Source organism: Myotis nattereri (genome assembly GCF_964212035.1).
Source record: "Myotis nattereri genome assembly, chromosome: 10".
Taxonomy (NCBI): Eukaryota; Metazoa; Chordata; class Mammalia; order Chiroptera; family Vespertilionidae; genus Myotis; species Myotis nattereri.
This window is the reverse complement of record NC_138085.1, coordinates 7,659,425-7,674,740: the sequence shown is the minus strand read 5'-3', so window position 1 is coordinate 7,674,740 and position 15,316 is coordinate 7,659,425. Positions and strand designations below refer to the sequence as shown.

The window sequence follows — 15,316 nt, the reverse complement described above, 5'->3', positions numbered from 1 at the left end:
GATGGTGCTGCTGGCTTGGTGGGATCCCTGTAGGAGGTTACAATCCTTGAAAAACAGAAGGTTTTATCAAGGTTCTCAGTTTGCTTTTAAAATGTAAAGAGATTCGATCTACTTGTAATTTAAGGCTACCCAGATGCAACTGAGAAATGAGTATGATGTTACTTCTAGGGTATAGGTTAAGATTTGGTCATTTTGATCAAAGCTAAAAATAATGACCTTAATTGTATTACAGTGTCATGGCTGTTTAGACATATAACTCAGGGATTTATAATGGGAGTCACTATGATTATGGTCCATTTAAATCTCTTTTTCTTCACTTAGTATGTGGGACCAGATTTCATGTTATTTGATGGTTAGATAGTAGAGTTAGCAATGGTCCCTGCTGCCAAAAACTTACATGTTTCTAGAGGAGAAAAGAAATGCCACATAAGTAGATACAGTACTAGTTTTTAAATAGGGGAATGAGAAGTAAGTGCATGTTAAACAGTCAGTCTTTCTAATATTAATTCCATTTCTGTATCCCTTTTGGGATACCAAAATTTCCAGGAGCGGAAGTCTGTAGTTAGGAATCCAAACCTTTCTCTGCCCTGTTCATTTTGATGGTTGGCACAAGGGCAGGAAGGTGAATGTATATGCAGTTGTCAGGCAGGGAAGTCTGCATGGTGGGTAAGCTCCCCCAGTGTCCCATGTGCACTTCACTGCCCCCTCTGCTTCACCCCCCTATGCTTCATATGTCTTTAGTCTCCCAAGAATGTTGGTTTAATTTTTGGATATATAGGTAAGGTCTAGTTTTTGTTTATTTATGTTTTTGGCAGCATAAAATGGTAATGTAATAATAAAATACTTAATATAGAGAATTCTTGAGGTAAATTCCCATTTTTGAAATCCTGTAAGATACAGTATGATACATACACCCACACCCCCTCCTCTGTTAATCAGTGGCACCAAACCTAAGAGTTGGGCTTGGACTGAGCCTTACTCCACAGACAGAGCAGGAGACTTGTATCTGGATTGCTGTTCAATTTTAATTAATAAATCTTGCTCCATAATGTTGCAAAAGAAATAAAAACTGCGTAAACATGTCTTATGTATGTAAATTTTTAAGGAAAGCTGGCAGTTAAGGAGACGTGTAAGTGAAATTGGAGAAGTGGATTATGACGAGGAACTCTATGTGGCTGGAAATATGGTGATCTGGAGCAAAGGAAATAAAAGCCAGGCACTGGCTCTTTACAAGGCCTTTACAGTTGATAGTCCTGTTCAACAGGTGAGTTGATTGGAATTTTAGTATTTGATTGATTATTGAGTAATTTTTTTAAAAAAACAAAGCTTTTATCCTAAAATTTAACAGAAATAATAAAAACAATATATAATGATTCCAGTAGCTAGATATATGTATTAACATATAGTGAAGATAATGGTAGGGAAATAAACATTTCATTTATTTTCTATATCATCATTTTTTGGCACTGTTCTTTGTCAATTTCATGGTAATGTGTAAACACTTGAGTAATTCCATTAGTTATTGCCAAAAAAATTTATAAGACTTAAATTTAAGGGTATAAGAATATATTAGCACATGATTATATTTGGTTGCAAAGTGTTGAATAAATAAAAATCAAGTTCCTAGTACAAATACTCAGAGAGTAAGGGAAAGGAAAAAAAATCTAATTTGCTGTCATTGCACATGCTTGGGTTGCACTCAGGGGGCAGACTCAGTGAGCACCAAAGCCCCATTGAAGCAAGTCTTGCCCCAGAGTGGTGTGTCCAGCACAGAAGTTCTCCCTCTGCAGACACAGCTGATTCTCACAGCCGATTGGCCTGGAGGTCAATTCCTCCCAGTGATAACTACAACAATCAAGGCTTAATTACAACAAGGCTGTGCACAAAGACCACAAGGGGGTGCACCAAGAGTGTCCTCCTCAGGTAATTGGGGAGGCGGAACCACTGGGCCCTAGTGGACACTCAGCACAGAAAACCACTTTATCAACACAGGGAAGCATAAAAAATGCGGAGACAAAGAAGAAGGACACAAATGATAGAAATGGAGGAAAGCAAACTACTGGATATAGAGTTCAAAACCACACTTTTAAGGTTTTTCAAGAATTTTCTAGAAACTGCCGATAAACTTAATGAGGTCTACAAGAAATCTAATGAGACCCTCGAGGTTGCGATAAAGGACCAACTAGAAATTAAGCATACACTGACTGAAATAAAGAATATTATACAGACTCCCAGCAGCAGACTAGAGGATTGCAAGAATCAAGTCAACGATTTGAAATACGAAGAAGCAAAAAACACCCAACCAGAAAAGCAAAATGAAAAAAGAATCCAAAAATACGAAGATAGTGTAAGGAGCCTCTGGGATAGCTTCAAGCGTACCAACATCCGAATTATAGGGGTGCCAGAAGAAGAGAGAGAGCAAGATATTGAAAACCTATTTGAAGAAATAATGACAGAAAACTTCCTCTACCTGGTGAAAGAAATAGACTTACAAGTCCAGGAAGCGCAGAGAACCCCAAACAAAAGGAATCCAAAGAGGACCACTCCAAGACACATCATAATTAAAATGCCAAGAGCAAAAGACAAAGAGAGAATCTTAAAAGCGGCAAGAGAAAGAAAGTCAGTTGCCTACAAGGGAGTGCCCATACGACTGTCAGCTGATTTCTCAACAGAAACTTTGCAGTCCAGAAGGGAGTGGCAAGAAATTTTCAAAGTGATGAATGCCAAGAACCTACAACCAAGATGACTTTATCCAGCAAAGCTATCATTCAGAATTGAAGGTCAGATAAAGAGCTTCACAGATAAGGAAAAGCTAAAGGAGTTCATCACAACCAAACCAGTATTATATGAAATGCTGAAAGGTATCCTTTAAGAAGAGGAAGAAGAAGAAAAAGGTAAAGATACAAATTTTGACACCAATATACACATCTATCAACAAGTGAATCTGAAAATCAAGTGAATAATCTGATGAACAGAATGAACTGGTGATTATAATAGAATCAGGGGCATAGAAAGCGAGTGGACTGGCTATTCTTGGGGGGCAAAGGGGTGAGGGGGGTGTGGGAAGAGACTGGACAAAAATCTCGCACCTATGGATGAGGACAGTGGATGGGGAGTGAGGGAGGAGGGTGGGGTGGGAACTGAATGGAGGGGAGTTATGGGGGGAAAAAAGAGGAACAAATGTAATAATCTGAACAATAAAGATGTAATTAATTAAAAAAAAAAAAGAACAGTAGTAAAAAGCAAAAAAAAAAAAAGAGTCACGGAGGGGGAAAAAGGTGGGGCCTATTCTAGGTTAAAAGAGACTAAAGGACATCACCAAATGCAATATTTTTTGCACCATTTTGAATGAACTTTGAGTCCTGGTTCTAGAAAATTATCTTAAAAAAACATTTTGGGGAAAATTTGAAAAAGTTGCAAATGGACTGAATATTAGGCGATGATAGAAAAATTTTTTCTTAGGCAAGATGATGGTTTTGTGGTGTATAGGAGAGAATATTTATTTTGGGGAAATGCATGATGAAGTCATGATGTGGGGGATTTTCAGGTAGTCAGCACCCCCCACTCAAGTCCCTCACATGCACATAAGCAGATATGGCATAATGGCAACCACAGTTAGATTTATTTGTTTATTTTTAAAACATTTTTTATTGATTTTAGGGAGGAAGGGAGAGGGAGAGAGAGAGAGAGGAACATCAGTAACATCAATGGTAAGAAGAGAATCATTGATTGGCTGCCTCCTCCATGCCCACTACTAGGGATTGAGCCCGCAACCTGGGTATGTGCCCATGACTGGAATCAAACGCAGGACCAGTCCGCAGGCCGATGCTCTATCCACTGAGCCAAACAGGCTAGGCCTTAACAACTGTTAGATTTAGATGAAACAGGTGTTCACTATATTATTTCAACTTTTCTTACTGAATATTTTTAGAATAAAAAGTTTTGGGGCGAGGGAGAATATATTTATAGCAGTTGAATTAATTATTGGGCTATTGTCAAGAGATTTCAAGACTTTTTGACTAATGTTAAATTCCTTAGTGGTAAGCACTGCAGTCTTGGTACCTGGACATTGCCTTTTTGTGTTTTCCCCCATTAACTGTTACCTGATGAACATTGTACCCTTCTAACAATATACTGGGAACGATAAACTGAATTATTCCTAAACTTGAGGGCATGTGTAAAAGCATTTCTGTCCAGGAGTGTTGAAGCCAGTGACCATTTTTTTAAAATATATTTTTATTGATTTCAGAGAGGAAGGGAGAGGGATAGAAAGATAGAAACATCAATGATGAGAGAGAATCATTGATCGGCTGCCTCCTGAACGCCCCCTACTGGGGATTGAGCCCGCAACCCGGGCATGTGCCCTTGACTGGAATCGAACCTGGGACCCTTCAGTCTACAGGCTAACGCTCTATCCACTGAGCCAAACCAGCTAGGGCGCCAGTGACCATTTTGATGATATTTCCGCCCCGCCCTCCCCCACACCCCCATGTAACCATATGGTTAGTGTAGTTGTGAAAGTGGCATGACGATATCCAACAAGTGTTTGGTTTTTTGGTTTGTTTTTTTTTAAATTTGTATTTTTATTTATCAGAGAGGAAGGGAGAGGGAGAGAGAGATAGAAACATCAATGATGAGAGAGAATCATTGCTTGGCTGCCTCCTGCACAACCCACACTGGGGATGGAGGCTGCAATTCAAACATATGCCCTGACCTGGAATCAAACTGTGACCTCCTGGTTCATTGGTCGATGCTTAACCACAGAGCCATGCTGGCTGGGCTCAAACTAATTCTTTGCTTCTATGTTTCCATCTTAAATTCTCCAAAGGATGATTGCATGTTTACTAGATTCCATGGATGTGCAGTTAGATGAATTGTTTCTTTTGTCTCCTTTATCTTAAGATTGCTTGTAAATAGAATGATAAGATTTTTAATTTCAGTCCTTTTGGTCTGGAAAACATATTGTTCTTTAGTCTTCTTACTATATGGGGGAAGATATTTTGTATTTGGTTAGGAATCAATACCAGGTGTATGTGACTCAGATTTAGTTGAACAAATAAACAGATAACTAAAATGCTGTATGCAGATAAATCAAAATGCCATATAATACCTGTGTGTCCTGACTCCTGTGTGGTGAGTCAGGGGACTGGCTCTGAAGGCAGGATTTCTCAAAGAAGTTGCTGATTGAACTGGAAGTTGGGAAAAGAAGGGCATTCTAGGCAGAGCGAATCAGCCAAACGATTTATGGAAAAACATGATGTTTTCTAAGTTCAGAACGGATGTACACAGGGTTTGGGTGTGGAGAGATGCTTGCAGGTGCTGAGTGGATCCAAACTGAAGGGCCTTGTTTGTACCTGGGTACTTGCAATTTAAACTGTGCACAGATGGAGCCTGTCAAGGATGTTAAAATGGAAAGTACATCTTCAGTTCTGTATTTTGAGAAGATATGACTTTGGTGGCAATATGTAGGATGTGTAGGATTGGCTGGAGAGTAGAGAGACTGTTGTCAAGGATACTATTCTATGATAGTCCAGGGGGAAAAGATTGGCTCTGAAGAGAGAAGACAGAGATGAGAGACAGAGCTGAGGGAATGTGCAAGTCCTGAGACATCCATCAGGAGTAAGGGAGAGTATGAAAATACTATTGGGGTGGGGATGGGAGTGGCCCGGAAGAGATTAATGCAGGGAAAGGAGGACCTATGTAATACTTTCAACAATGTAGATTTTAAAAATAAAAATAAAATAAAATACTATCTGCTTTTAGAGACTGGGAGGATGGGATTTCATAAAAGGAAGCTGAGTCAATAATAGGTACAGTGTAGATTTGAGACATTTCAGGTAGGAGTGCAGCTCTAATGCCGGTTTTTCCTAAATTCAACAACCACAGATCAGACAATTCAATTTAAAACTGGAGAGAGGGCTTGAACGGGAATTTCTCTAAAGATATGTACATGGCCAATAAGCACATGAAACAGTGCTCAGCATGTTTAATCATTAGGCAAATGCAAATCAAAACCACAGTGAGATATGTCATACCTACTGAGATGACTGATATATTAAACAATGAAAAAAATAAGTGAGGATGTTGAAACTGGAACCCTGTGATTACTGGTGGAAAAGTAAAAAATGCCACTGTTGGAAACCATTTGCTGTTTCTCAAAAAGTTAAACCTCGGCAGGGTGGAGGGGATCAATGGGGGATAGAAAGGGACATCTATAATATTTTCAACAATAAATTTCAAGATAAATTGGGAGCGGGGGAGTTAAACCTAGAATCACCATATGATTCAACAATTCCCCTTTTGGGTATATATACACAAAGGAGAGAAGCATCGATCAGATGCTCAAACCTCAGAGGGAAGGTAGGGGAGGGTGGGGGTCAGGGATAGAGGTCAACCAAAGGACTTGTATACATGCATATAAGCATAACCAATGGACACAGACCCAGGGGAGTGAGTTCATGAATGGGAGTGGGGTGGGGGGCAATGGAGGAATAAGGACATATATGTAATACCTTAATAAAAAAATGTTGAAATAAAAAGAAAAGATTTGAAAGCAGGGACTCAGTCGAACACCAGTGTTCATAGCAGCATTATTCACAATAGTTGAAATTGGAAACAACCCCAATGTGTATGGAGAGATGACTGGATATACAATATGTGGTATTTGCCTACAATGAGATATTTAGCCTTTAAAATGAATGAAATTCTGAGATGTGCTACAACATGGATGAACCTTGAGGATGTTATACCCAACATAACATAAATACTGTATAATTCCACCTTCATGGGGTACTTTGCTTTGAATAGGTAAATTCATAAGGACAGAAAATATAATAGAAGCTGAGGGAGGGAGAACGGGGGAGTTGTTGAATTGGCAGTTTCTGTTTGGGATAATGGAAAAGTTCTGGAAATGGATAGCATTGAGGTTACACAACTTTATGAATGAATGTATTTAATGGTACTGAATTTGTACACCATAAATGGTTAAAATGGTAAATTTTACATTATGTATATTTAACCACAATTAAAAAACCCATAAAATACCATGAAATAATTTCAAGTAAGTGATTGTTAGGCATGCTAGTGAAAGTTGAATGGCATTTCCTAGTTATGTTTTGCAAGATGAAAGGGAAAGTTTAGTTTTTCTAAAGATTTTTTTCTGACTGTCTAAGAATGATGAGATCATTAAGAAGCCTGTAGGTTATGAATAGCTCTTCTGGTAATCTTTAGTTTTATAAAGGACCTAAGGTCAATACAGGTTGAGCCAAGGTATGAGGACACTTTTGTGGCAAGGCTTCTATCTAGTAGATTTTTAAATTTCTGTCTACTCTTTTCTTAACATTTACACACATACTTTATCTTTTCTTATAACATTTATCATTGATCTGTTAAATTTTATTTTACCTTTTTTAGTTCCCATGGTGCATGTGTTGAGCTGTTGAGAAGATAGTATATAGCTATATGTCATAATTATTTCTTTGTTTTTTTTTTTAAAATCTTTCCTTTTGAAAGTATTATAGATGTCCCCCCCCCTTTTTAAAAATATATTTTATTGATTTCTTACAGAGAGGAAGGGAGAGAGATAGAGAGTTAGAAACATCACTGAGAGAGAAACATTGATCAGCTGCCTCCTGCACACCCCCTGGGGATGTGCCCTCAACCCAGGTACATGCCCTTGACCGGAATCGAACCTGGGACCTTTCAGTCTGCAGGCCGATGCTCTATCCACTGAGGCAAACCGGTTTCCGTGTCCCCCCTTTGTTATTGTTCCCTTCTAGCTCACCATAATTCTTATTTAGATACTATTTGTTAATAGGCTATTATTTAGATGCAATTCTTAGATAAGCATTTTGTTTTAATTTTAGGTATTTATCATATCACAGGGTAAGTCTGAAATAGCCTACAATAAGTTTCTGTTTAGAATTTTAATGAACTTTTTGATTCCAAATGTATACCTCTTTTTTGTTGTTGTTCAAAACAAAGTGAATAATTGTGGTTTTGTCTAAGCATTTTTATATTATTCATTAAAGGAAGAGTCCCACATCTCTTTCTGGAGAAGGTGCTGTGGAGACTGTGGAAATGACAACAAAGAGCCTCAAATCTCGTGGAGAAAGTGCTTTGGAGACTGGAAATGACAACAGAGGATTTAGAAGATCACTGAAGTCATTTAGGTGTTTTGATATTCCTTTCATTTTCCAGCATTGTGATTACTTAATTTTTAAAATGTTTTAATTGATTACAGGGACAGGAAGGGAGAGGGAGAGAGATAGAAATATCCTTGATGAGAGAGAATCATCAGTTGGCTGCTTCCTGCACACTCCCTCCTGGGAATAAAACCAGAAACCTGGGCGTATGCACTGGTCAGGAATTGAACCATGACCTCTTGGTTCATGGATTGATGCTCAGCCACTGAGCCACACCTGCTGGGCCAGCATTGGGATTTTTTTTTTCATATTCTTAGATCAACTTAATGTGAAAATGGAACTTGAATCCTTTAATTGAACTTTTTATTGTTTAAAGCAGTGGTTCTCAACCTGTGGGTCGTGAGCCCTTTAGGGGTCAAATGACCCTTTCACAGGGGTCGCCTAATACCATAGGAAAACACATATATAATTACATATTGTTTTTGTGATTAATCACTATGCTTTAATTATGTTTAATTTGTAACAGTGAAATTGGGGGTCAACATAACATGAGGAACTATATTAAAGGGTCGCGGCATTAGGAAGGTTGAGTTTAACACTGGTTTAAAGTATTACATATGTCTCCTTCTCCCCCCATCGACCCCTCCTTGATCACTCCCACCCCCCTAATTACAAGGAGGCATGATTTAAAAAATCAATATCTGTTTCTTCTTCTCGGGATTGGGAGTACTTACTGAATTCAGACCACCCCCAGAAGGTTGAGTCTCACCTTTTGAACAGATCTTTATGTCTGAATCCTTTGGAAAGTTCCTCAGATGAAGGATGAAGACTTGTCACACAATCTCAGTCTGGATTCTTCTACACTTCTCTCACATACCTGCAATCTTTTTCCTTCTTCACTGGGTCTCTGAGGAGCCTAAATAGAATACTCTGATGGGAGAAGGTATTCATTCACTTGTTGACCCCCCTTGTTCAGTTGGCAAGGTAAATACTGTGTGTAGAGTGAAAACTTCCAGGAGTGCTCAGGTGACTCAGAAATTGGCCTTAGGAACCCAGAGCATTTTTTGCAAAACACAGAATTGTTTGAAGATATTGGCTATGTAAGGTCTTGTGAGTCATCTCTGTCCTAAGATCAGCAGGAAGCCAGGAAACATGGTAAACACTGGGGGTGACCCAGTGCATTTCATGTTGACAAGCTGACTGCCTGCACTGTGGTTGAAGGTCTGTAACAATACCTGCTATGCTGTAACAATACCTACATTCTAGTAGTGCTTACAGTTCAGAGAATTGCAGTTTAGCTACATAAATTGAAAACAAGGCCAGGGAATCATGACCCCCATGAGTGATGAGAAAACCTGTCAGAGTGTGTTTCCAAGAACCTGACGCTGGGTTCGCTGTGGACTCTGCTGCACCTGTGCTGTGGCCTTCTGTGTCTCTCAGGTTCCTGGTGGATCTGCGTTTAAATGGTGCTGACATTGCACTCTCACAGTCTGGCCAGCACTCTGTCTAACACTGAATTCTAAAGGCCACACACTTGGGTATTGTGACCCTTGATAATAAAATTGAATGGAATAAAAATATCAACATCTGAGTTAATATTACAGCACGTTTTCTAATTTTTGTGATCTTCCTTGAGATAAAGAAGTTGTATTCTGAGACATGGCACTTTTAATTTTTTTATTTCTCTTAGGACAAATCATTACTATCATGAAAACTGTTTTATAATGAAATGATTTCCCACCCTAATAACGGGCTTTGGTATTTTTCACATATTTTATTTAGTTTTAAAACTTCACAGTGAATTAACTGGTATTTCCCCATTTTCTGGAGAAAATATTGAGGCTCTAGAGATGGTTTTTTGAAGATCAACAGCTAATAGGAAAAGGAAGAGAACCGAGATCACAGTGTTTTTACAGTAGTTTCACCTGCACAAAATTTGTCTAGCAAAAGTCGTTGAGGTTGCACTTATCATACTGGGCACTGGAAAGTCCAGAAATAGAATAAAGGGGCTCTGGGTTTGATTATCTTTTTTCTCATAAGTATGTTTTTAAATGGGAAAGTTCTACTGATGAATGCTAACTGTTGGGGGTAAATATTGGAATACCTTCCTAGTTATTTGTATTTTATATGTCCTTGTTGTTGTAGGGACTAAAAATTGGAGTTTTACTTAGATCATTACTGCAAGGATTACACAATGCTTTTCAGAACAACTGAAGAAGTATGCACACTTGATCAAGGTAAGCATCTGTGTCATTAAAGGTTTTGTGAAGAGTATGGTGACATTTGCTTGTATTTCTGTTATGTTTGGACTCTATGTCATAAACTCACTTCTAAACAACATAGAGTACAGCCCAACTGATGGGGTGTCAGGTCCTGTCACTTCTCTGGTACTCTCGTTCTTGAGGTCCCTTCCTTCCTCTCAGCTTCTCTCTCGCTTTCTCTGTGTGTGTGTGTCTCTGTCTGTGTCACTGACCTCCTGTTGTTCAGTCAGTAAGCTGAGCCCACCCCCTTTTCCTTACCACTTTAGTAAATCTTGGTTTTGGTAAGTGCTCCATTTTGTTCTGAGAGTGTCTTGGTCTGAGAAAACATACGGCATATCCTGCTACTTTATTATAACTTCTAGACATAAACTGTCAAGTGCCATGAGTGGGATAGATTTCCACCTTGACATTTCTGATACGACGATTCTAGTGTGAAGCCATCCAGGTGAGCCGCAAGAGTACTAAGCCACATTGACTTCAGGGCCTCCTGATACCATGTGTTCTCTGCGACCTGTCAACCTCTAGTATCGCCAAGTCCCTAACCATTCTCTACCGGCAGCCTGAAGGATCTTTTGAAAATGTCAATATGATCATGTCTCTTCTGAAAACTGACAGTGGTCTCCTATGGCCTTTAGAAATGAGTCCCAAATCCTTAGCGTGTCCGTCCAGGCCATCCATGATCCGACCTTAGCTTCTTTTGCAGTCTTGTCTCTCCCTCACCCCTTTTCTGTGGTCACACTTTGAGATCCTCATTGGCATCACACTCTGCCAGCCCAGCTTAGAGCTGTGCCATGCCCTGTATCTGGACGTCTCCCTCTGGAGTCGGTGGGAGGCTGGTGTTCTTTGCGGCATCTCCCATCTTTCCCTGTCCTGCTCTGTGCTCCCATAGTTGTTTTGTTTTTGTTTTCGCAGGATCTCATTCAGTGTGGAAGTTGAGAATTATAAGCAGCAGAATAGTGATGAAGCTAACAGGAGGGACTTGTCTTTCTCACAAAAGAACAAGTCCACAGGTAGGTGGATCCAATATTGAAGTCAGCTGCTCAGTCATGTCAGAGTAGGCTCCCAGCATCAACGAGAGGAAAAAAATCCTCTGCTCCCTATTGTGCTTTATATCAGGGAGAAATTTAGTGTCTCAGAAATCAACCATGAGACTCTGGCGTGTACCCTTGGGCAGAACAGGCCGAATTGCAAGGGACATAGAACAGTTTAGTGTCAAACTTCTCCTGAAGGAGGTGCTTCAGCCCAGGAGGAGGTGGTGAGGGGAAGGGCAGTGGGGACCTGTGGGATGGTGAGCTTCGTGTTTCTACTGTGATCACTGATAGCCCCGTACATTTCTTCTGTGTGGACTTGTGGAGGAAAGGTGCCCCGAGATTCAGGGATGACTGTTAAACAACGGTTTCCTAGCGTTTTGAAGTGCCCTGTCTCATAGGGTCCATATTATCCACATATAACTGGTTAAACATATATGTCATTATTGATCTCAGAGAGAGGAAGGGAAAGGGAACAGAGAGAGGGGGGGTGGGGGTGGGGGCGGTGAGGAGGCTGGGGAAGGGGAAAGAGAAACATCATTGATGAGAGAGCATCATCGGTCCCATAGCCCCAGCGCGCAACCCCGGTACTGGCCCTGACTGGGAATGAAACAGGGATCTCTTGGTTCTGGGGTCTACACTCAAGCACTGAGCCCCGCCATCCCGGCAGCCACATATCACTTTAAAATGAAACTTTTTTTTAATTCAAATTTACTAAAACTTAAAATTCACTGGGACATTTCGGTTTCTCTTGTTGGATACCTGAGGAGTGTTGACTTGGTGTATTGACAAGCTGGTTTGCCTTGAATGCAAATATGAAATGAAAGAAAGGAAATGTGTCTCCCCTCAGAACAAGAGTGTTCACATGAGAATGATGAGCTTTGGATGATTGGGCCACATCACTGAACAGATCCCTCTTGAACAGCGTGCCTCCTTTTGAAATACTCACCAGTGGCATTCCTTTGTCCTTTTCTGCTTAGAATTTTCTGACATGGTGGTTTTCATTTTAATTATAGATTGTTCCAGTGGTGGTGTCAGTGAACTATGGCCCTTGCTGTAGGACCAGGGCTGCGGACCTTGTTTCCGTACCGTCCTGTTCCAGTGGAACCATTGCCTCTCTCTAAGCTGAGTTTGACTGTTGAGTTAAATTCTGGGCTCATGGAGGAAGGGAAATGATTCAGGAAGTGTTTAGTGGAGGGAGTTGTTTTGAGTTACTCCTGTTGCAACCAAAGCAATGTTCTTGCTATCCCTACTGATTTTATTTATTTTTATTTTTTTAAATATATTTTATTGATTTTTTTACAGAGAGAAAGGGAGAGGGATAGAGAGTTAGAAACATCGATGAGAGAGAAACATCGATCAGCTGCCTTCTGCACACCCCCTACTGGGTATATGCCCGCAACCAAGGTACATGCCCTTGACCGGAATCGAACCTGGGACCTTTGAGTCCTCAGGCCAACGCTCTATCCGCTGAGCCAAACTGGTTAGGGCCCTACTGATTTTAAATATGGTTAAGGGCTAGTCTACTGGTTGTTTCTGGCCAAGTAGCAAATCCAGCTAAACAGCAAGGGAAGTAGAATGCCTCCCATTAAGTAATTTTTTCTTTCCTGAGACGTTTTCAGGATACAAATTGGCACTTGGGAAAGTTTAGAAAGGTATGATTGAGTCTGGCCAGTGTTGCACGGTGGTCGAGCGTCCGCCTGTGAAGCAGGCAGGAGTGCACAGTTGGTTTGATTCCGGGTCACGGCACAGGCCCGGGTTGCAGACTGGATCACCAATAGGGGTTGGGATGGAGGCAACCTATCCACGCTTCTCTCTCATCGTTTACATTTCCGTCTCGCCCTTTGTCCCTCCCTGAAATCAATCAAAGTGTATTGTTAAAATATATATTGAGTCTAGCCCCGGCTGATGGGGCTTATTGGATGGGCATCTCCCCTTGCACTGAAAGGTTTCCGGATCAGTTCGTAGGGAGGGCACATGGCAGGGTTTTGTGGTCAATTCCATGTGGGGGGTGGGCAGGAGGCGGCTGGCGCACCTCTCATCTGTGTTCTCTGCCTCTCCTTTCCTCTTTCTACTGTCTATCTATATCGTGGAGTTATGATCCTTGTGTCAACCAGAACCTGTACATGAAGCAAAAGGAGAAGAAACTGTCACTTCTGGTAGTTTCACTGCTGACAGTTCACTAGTGTGAACTCTTTGGTGTATATATTTCCAGATTTTATTTCCCCATTTTATCAGTGTATACGTAGTTATCAGAAGAAATTAAATGTTTCAAAACTTACTTTAAAACAGTATTATACAGTGAGTACCTTCCATGTCAGCATATATGTGTACGTGTGTGCGTGCCTCTGTGTGTGTGTGTGTGTGTGTGTGTGTGTATGGAATTATGTATGTGTACATGAGAAGACATGGTCTACACGTGTTTTTAATAAACAAACTTATTTATTCAAAAGGAGTATTTAACTTAATGGGAAATAGTCTACATAAATAGGTAGGTACTTTTAGAAATTATCCTTATTTACTATTATAAATGTACAGTTGGGATGTATTCCTCCGAATTATTTAAGATAATCGCCTAGAACTCTTCTGACAGCACGAGAGAAGGCTTCCAGGGCAGCCAGTAGCTGGCTCCATAATGGCTTCAGGTACTGCCTTGGGCCAGGCCTGGCCAGGGCAGGGCCTCTCATTGGACCAGGTTCTGGCCCCTGAGCAGGCCTTTCCTCTGCGTCCAGAGAGCTCTGGAGCTCTGGGCATGGACCTGGAGCAGGAGAAAGAGACACAATGACTCACACTCCTGGCTTTCCTGTGACTTAGTGCAGACAGGAAAGATGCCACCGCCTTTAAGGGAACTCCAGCCCATGAGCCTGCCCTCCCCCGATGATCTGCCCAAGTGATCATTCCCCCCCACCTTGTTGAGTTTCCTCTGTGGGCTCAAGGTGCTGCAGCGCCAACCATAGATTTTGGGCGTGGCCCACCAGGTGTGAGGCAGAGGAGTTAACGTGCACCAAGGCCTGCTCTACCTCGAAGCAGGCGAAAGGAAGGGGCTGCCCCAAACCCTGGACCTGGTCCAGCCAGGTCCCCACCATCACAGCAAAGGCCCTGGGGAGAGGCAGGTGGGCAGCAGATTCTGAGTCCTGGTCTTTCTTTCCACTCTGCCCTCCCATGGCACACGTGTTTAGATCTAAGCCTCTGTGCAGGCCCCATTGCCCTCCCAGGGGACAGCCCCATGCCACCCTAGGCCACAGTGTGGCTGTCCTGGCTGTAGCAGTTGTGGGATCCAGCAGGTTCAACACGGAGTCTGAGTGAGACTCTTCTTCCCACTGGCAGCTCTCCTGAAGGTCCTGTGCACTGCCCACCCCCACCCTCCAGGCCCTGGGCATCTGGGCTGAGGACTGAGACAGACTTGTGAGCAGCCTGCTCACCACAGTCCTGTTCTGAGCCTGGCCACCGTGGTCAGGGGAGATGGATATGGACAGGGGCAGGCAGAGCGGGGTGGGTCTGTGCGGTTGAGGGGACTGTGAGGGACAACTCAGCACAGTGTCCCCTCTGGGTGTACAAGGCCCGGGACCCCACCCACTGTCATCTTTGCCTCCTGTCCTCCGGGAATAGAAGACTCCAGAGCCCAGGCCTTTCTTGGGAATCAGATGATGTATAAGATTAGGGTTCTGCCAGGCACTCTCCACCCCCCACCCACCACAGTCCCCACGATGCTGACTCTGGGGGGCCCTCCTTCTGGACCCGGAGACCACTCACTTTATGACTTGGTCCTGCGGTGTGTCAGCGCGGTCATTGTAAGCATGTGTGCCTCCAGATGGAAAAATCACTCTGATTGCATCAGCCCTGATGGATGGTGGACACGACCTGCAAATGATGGAGAGCGTGA

The 15,316-nt window shown here is 41.9% G+C and overlaps 1 long non-coding RNA gene across 1 annotated transcript; it reads left to right on the top strand.

The window, feature by feature from the left end:
- Window positions 1-251: 251 nt before the first annotated feature.
- LOC308525719 lies at window positions 252-13,718 on the top strand. The gene is made up of 5 exons (XR_013996469.1): window positions 252-1,264; window positions 8,031-8,171; window positions 10,290-10,381; window positions 11,318-11,415; window positions 13,551-13,718. It is a non-coding gene; the product is annotated as an uncharacterized lncRNA (long non-coding RNA).
- The last annotated feature ends 1,598 nt before the right edge of the window (window positions 13,719-15,316 follow it).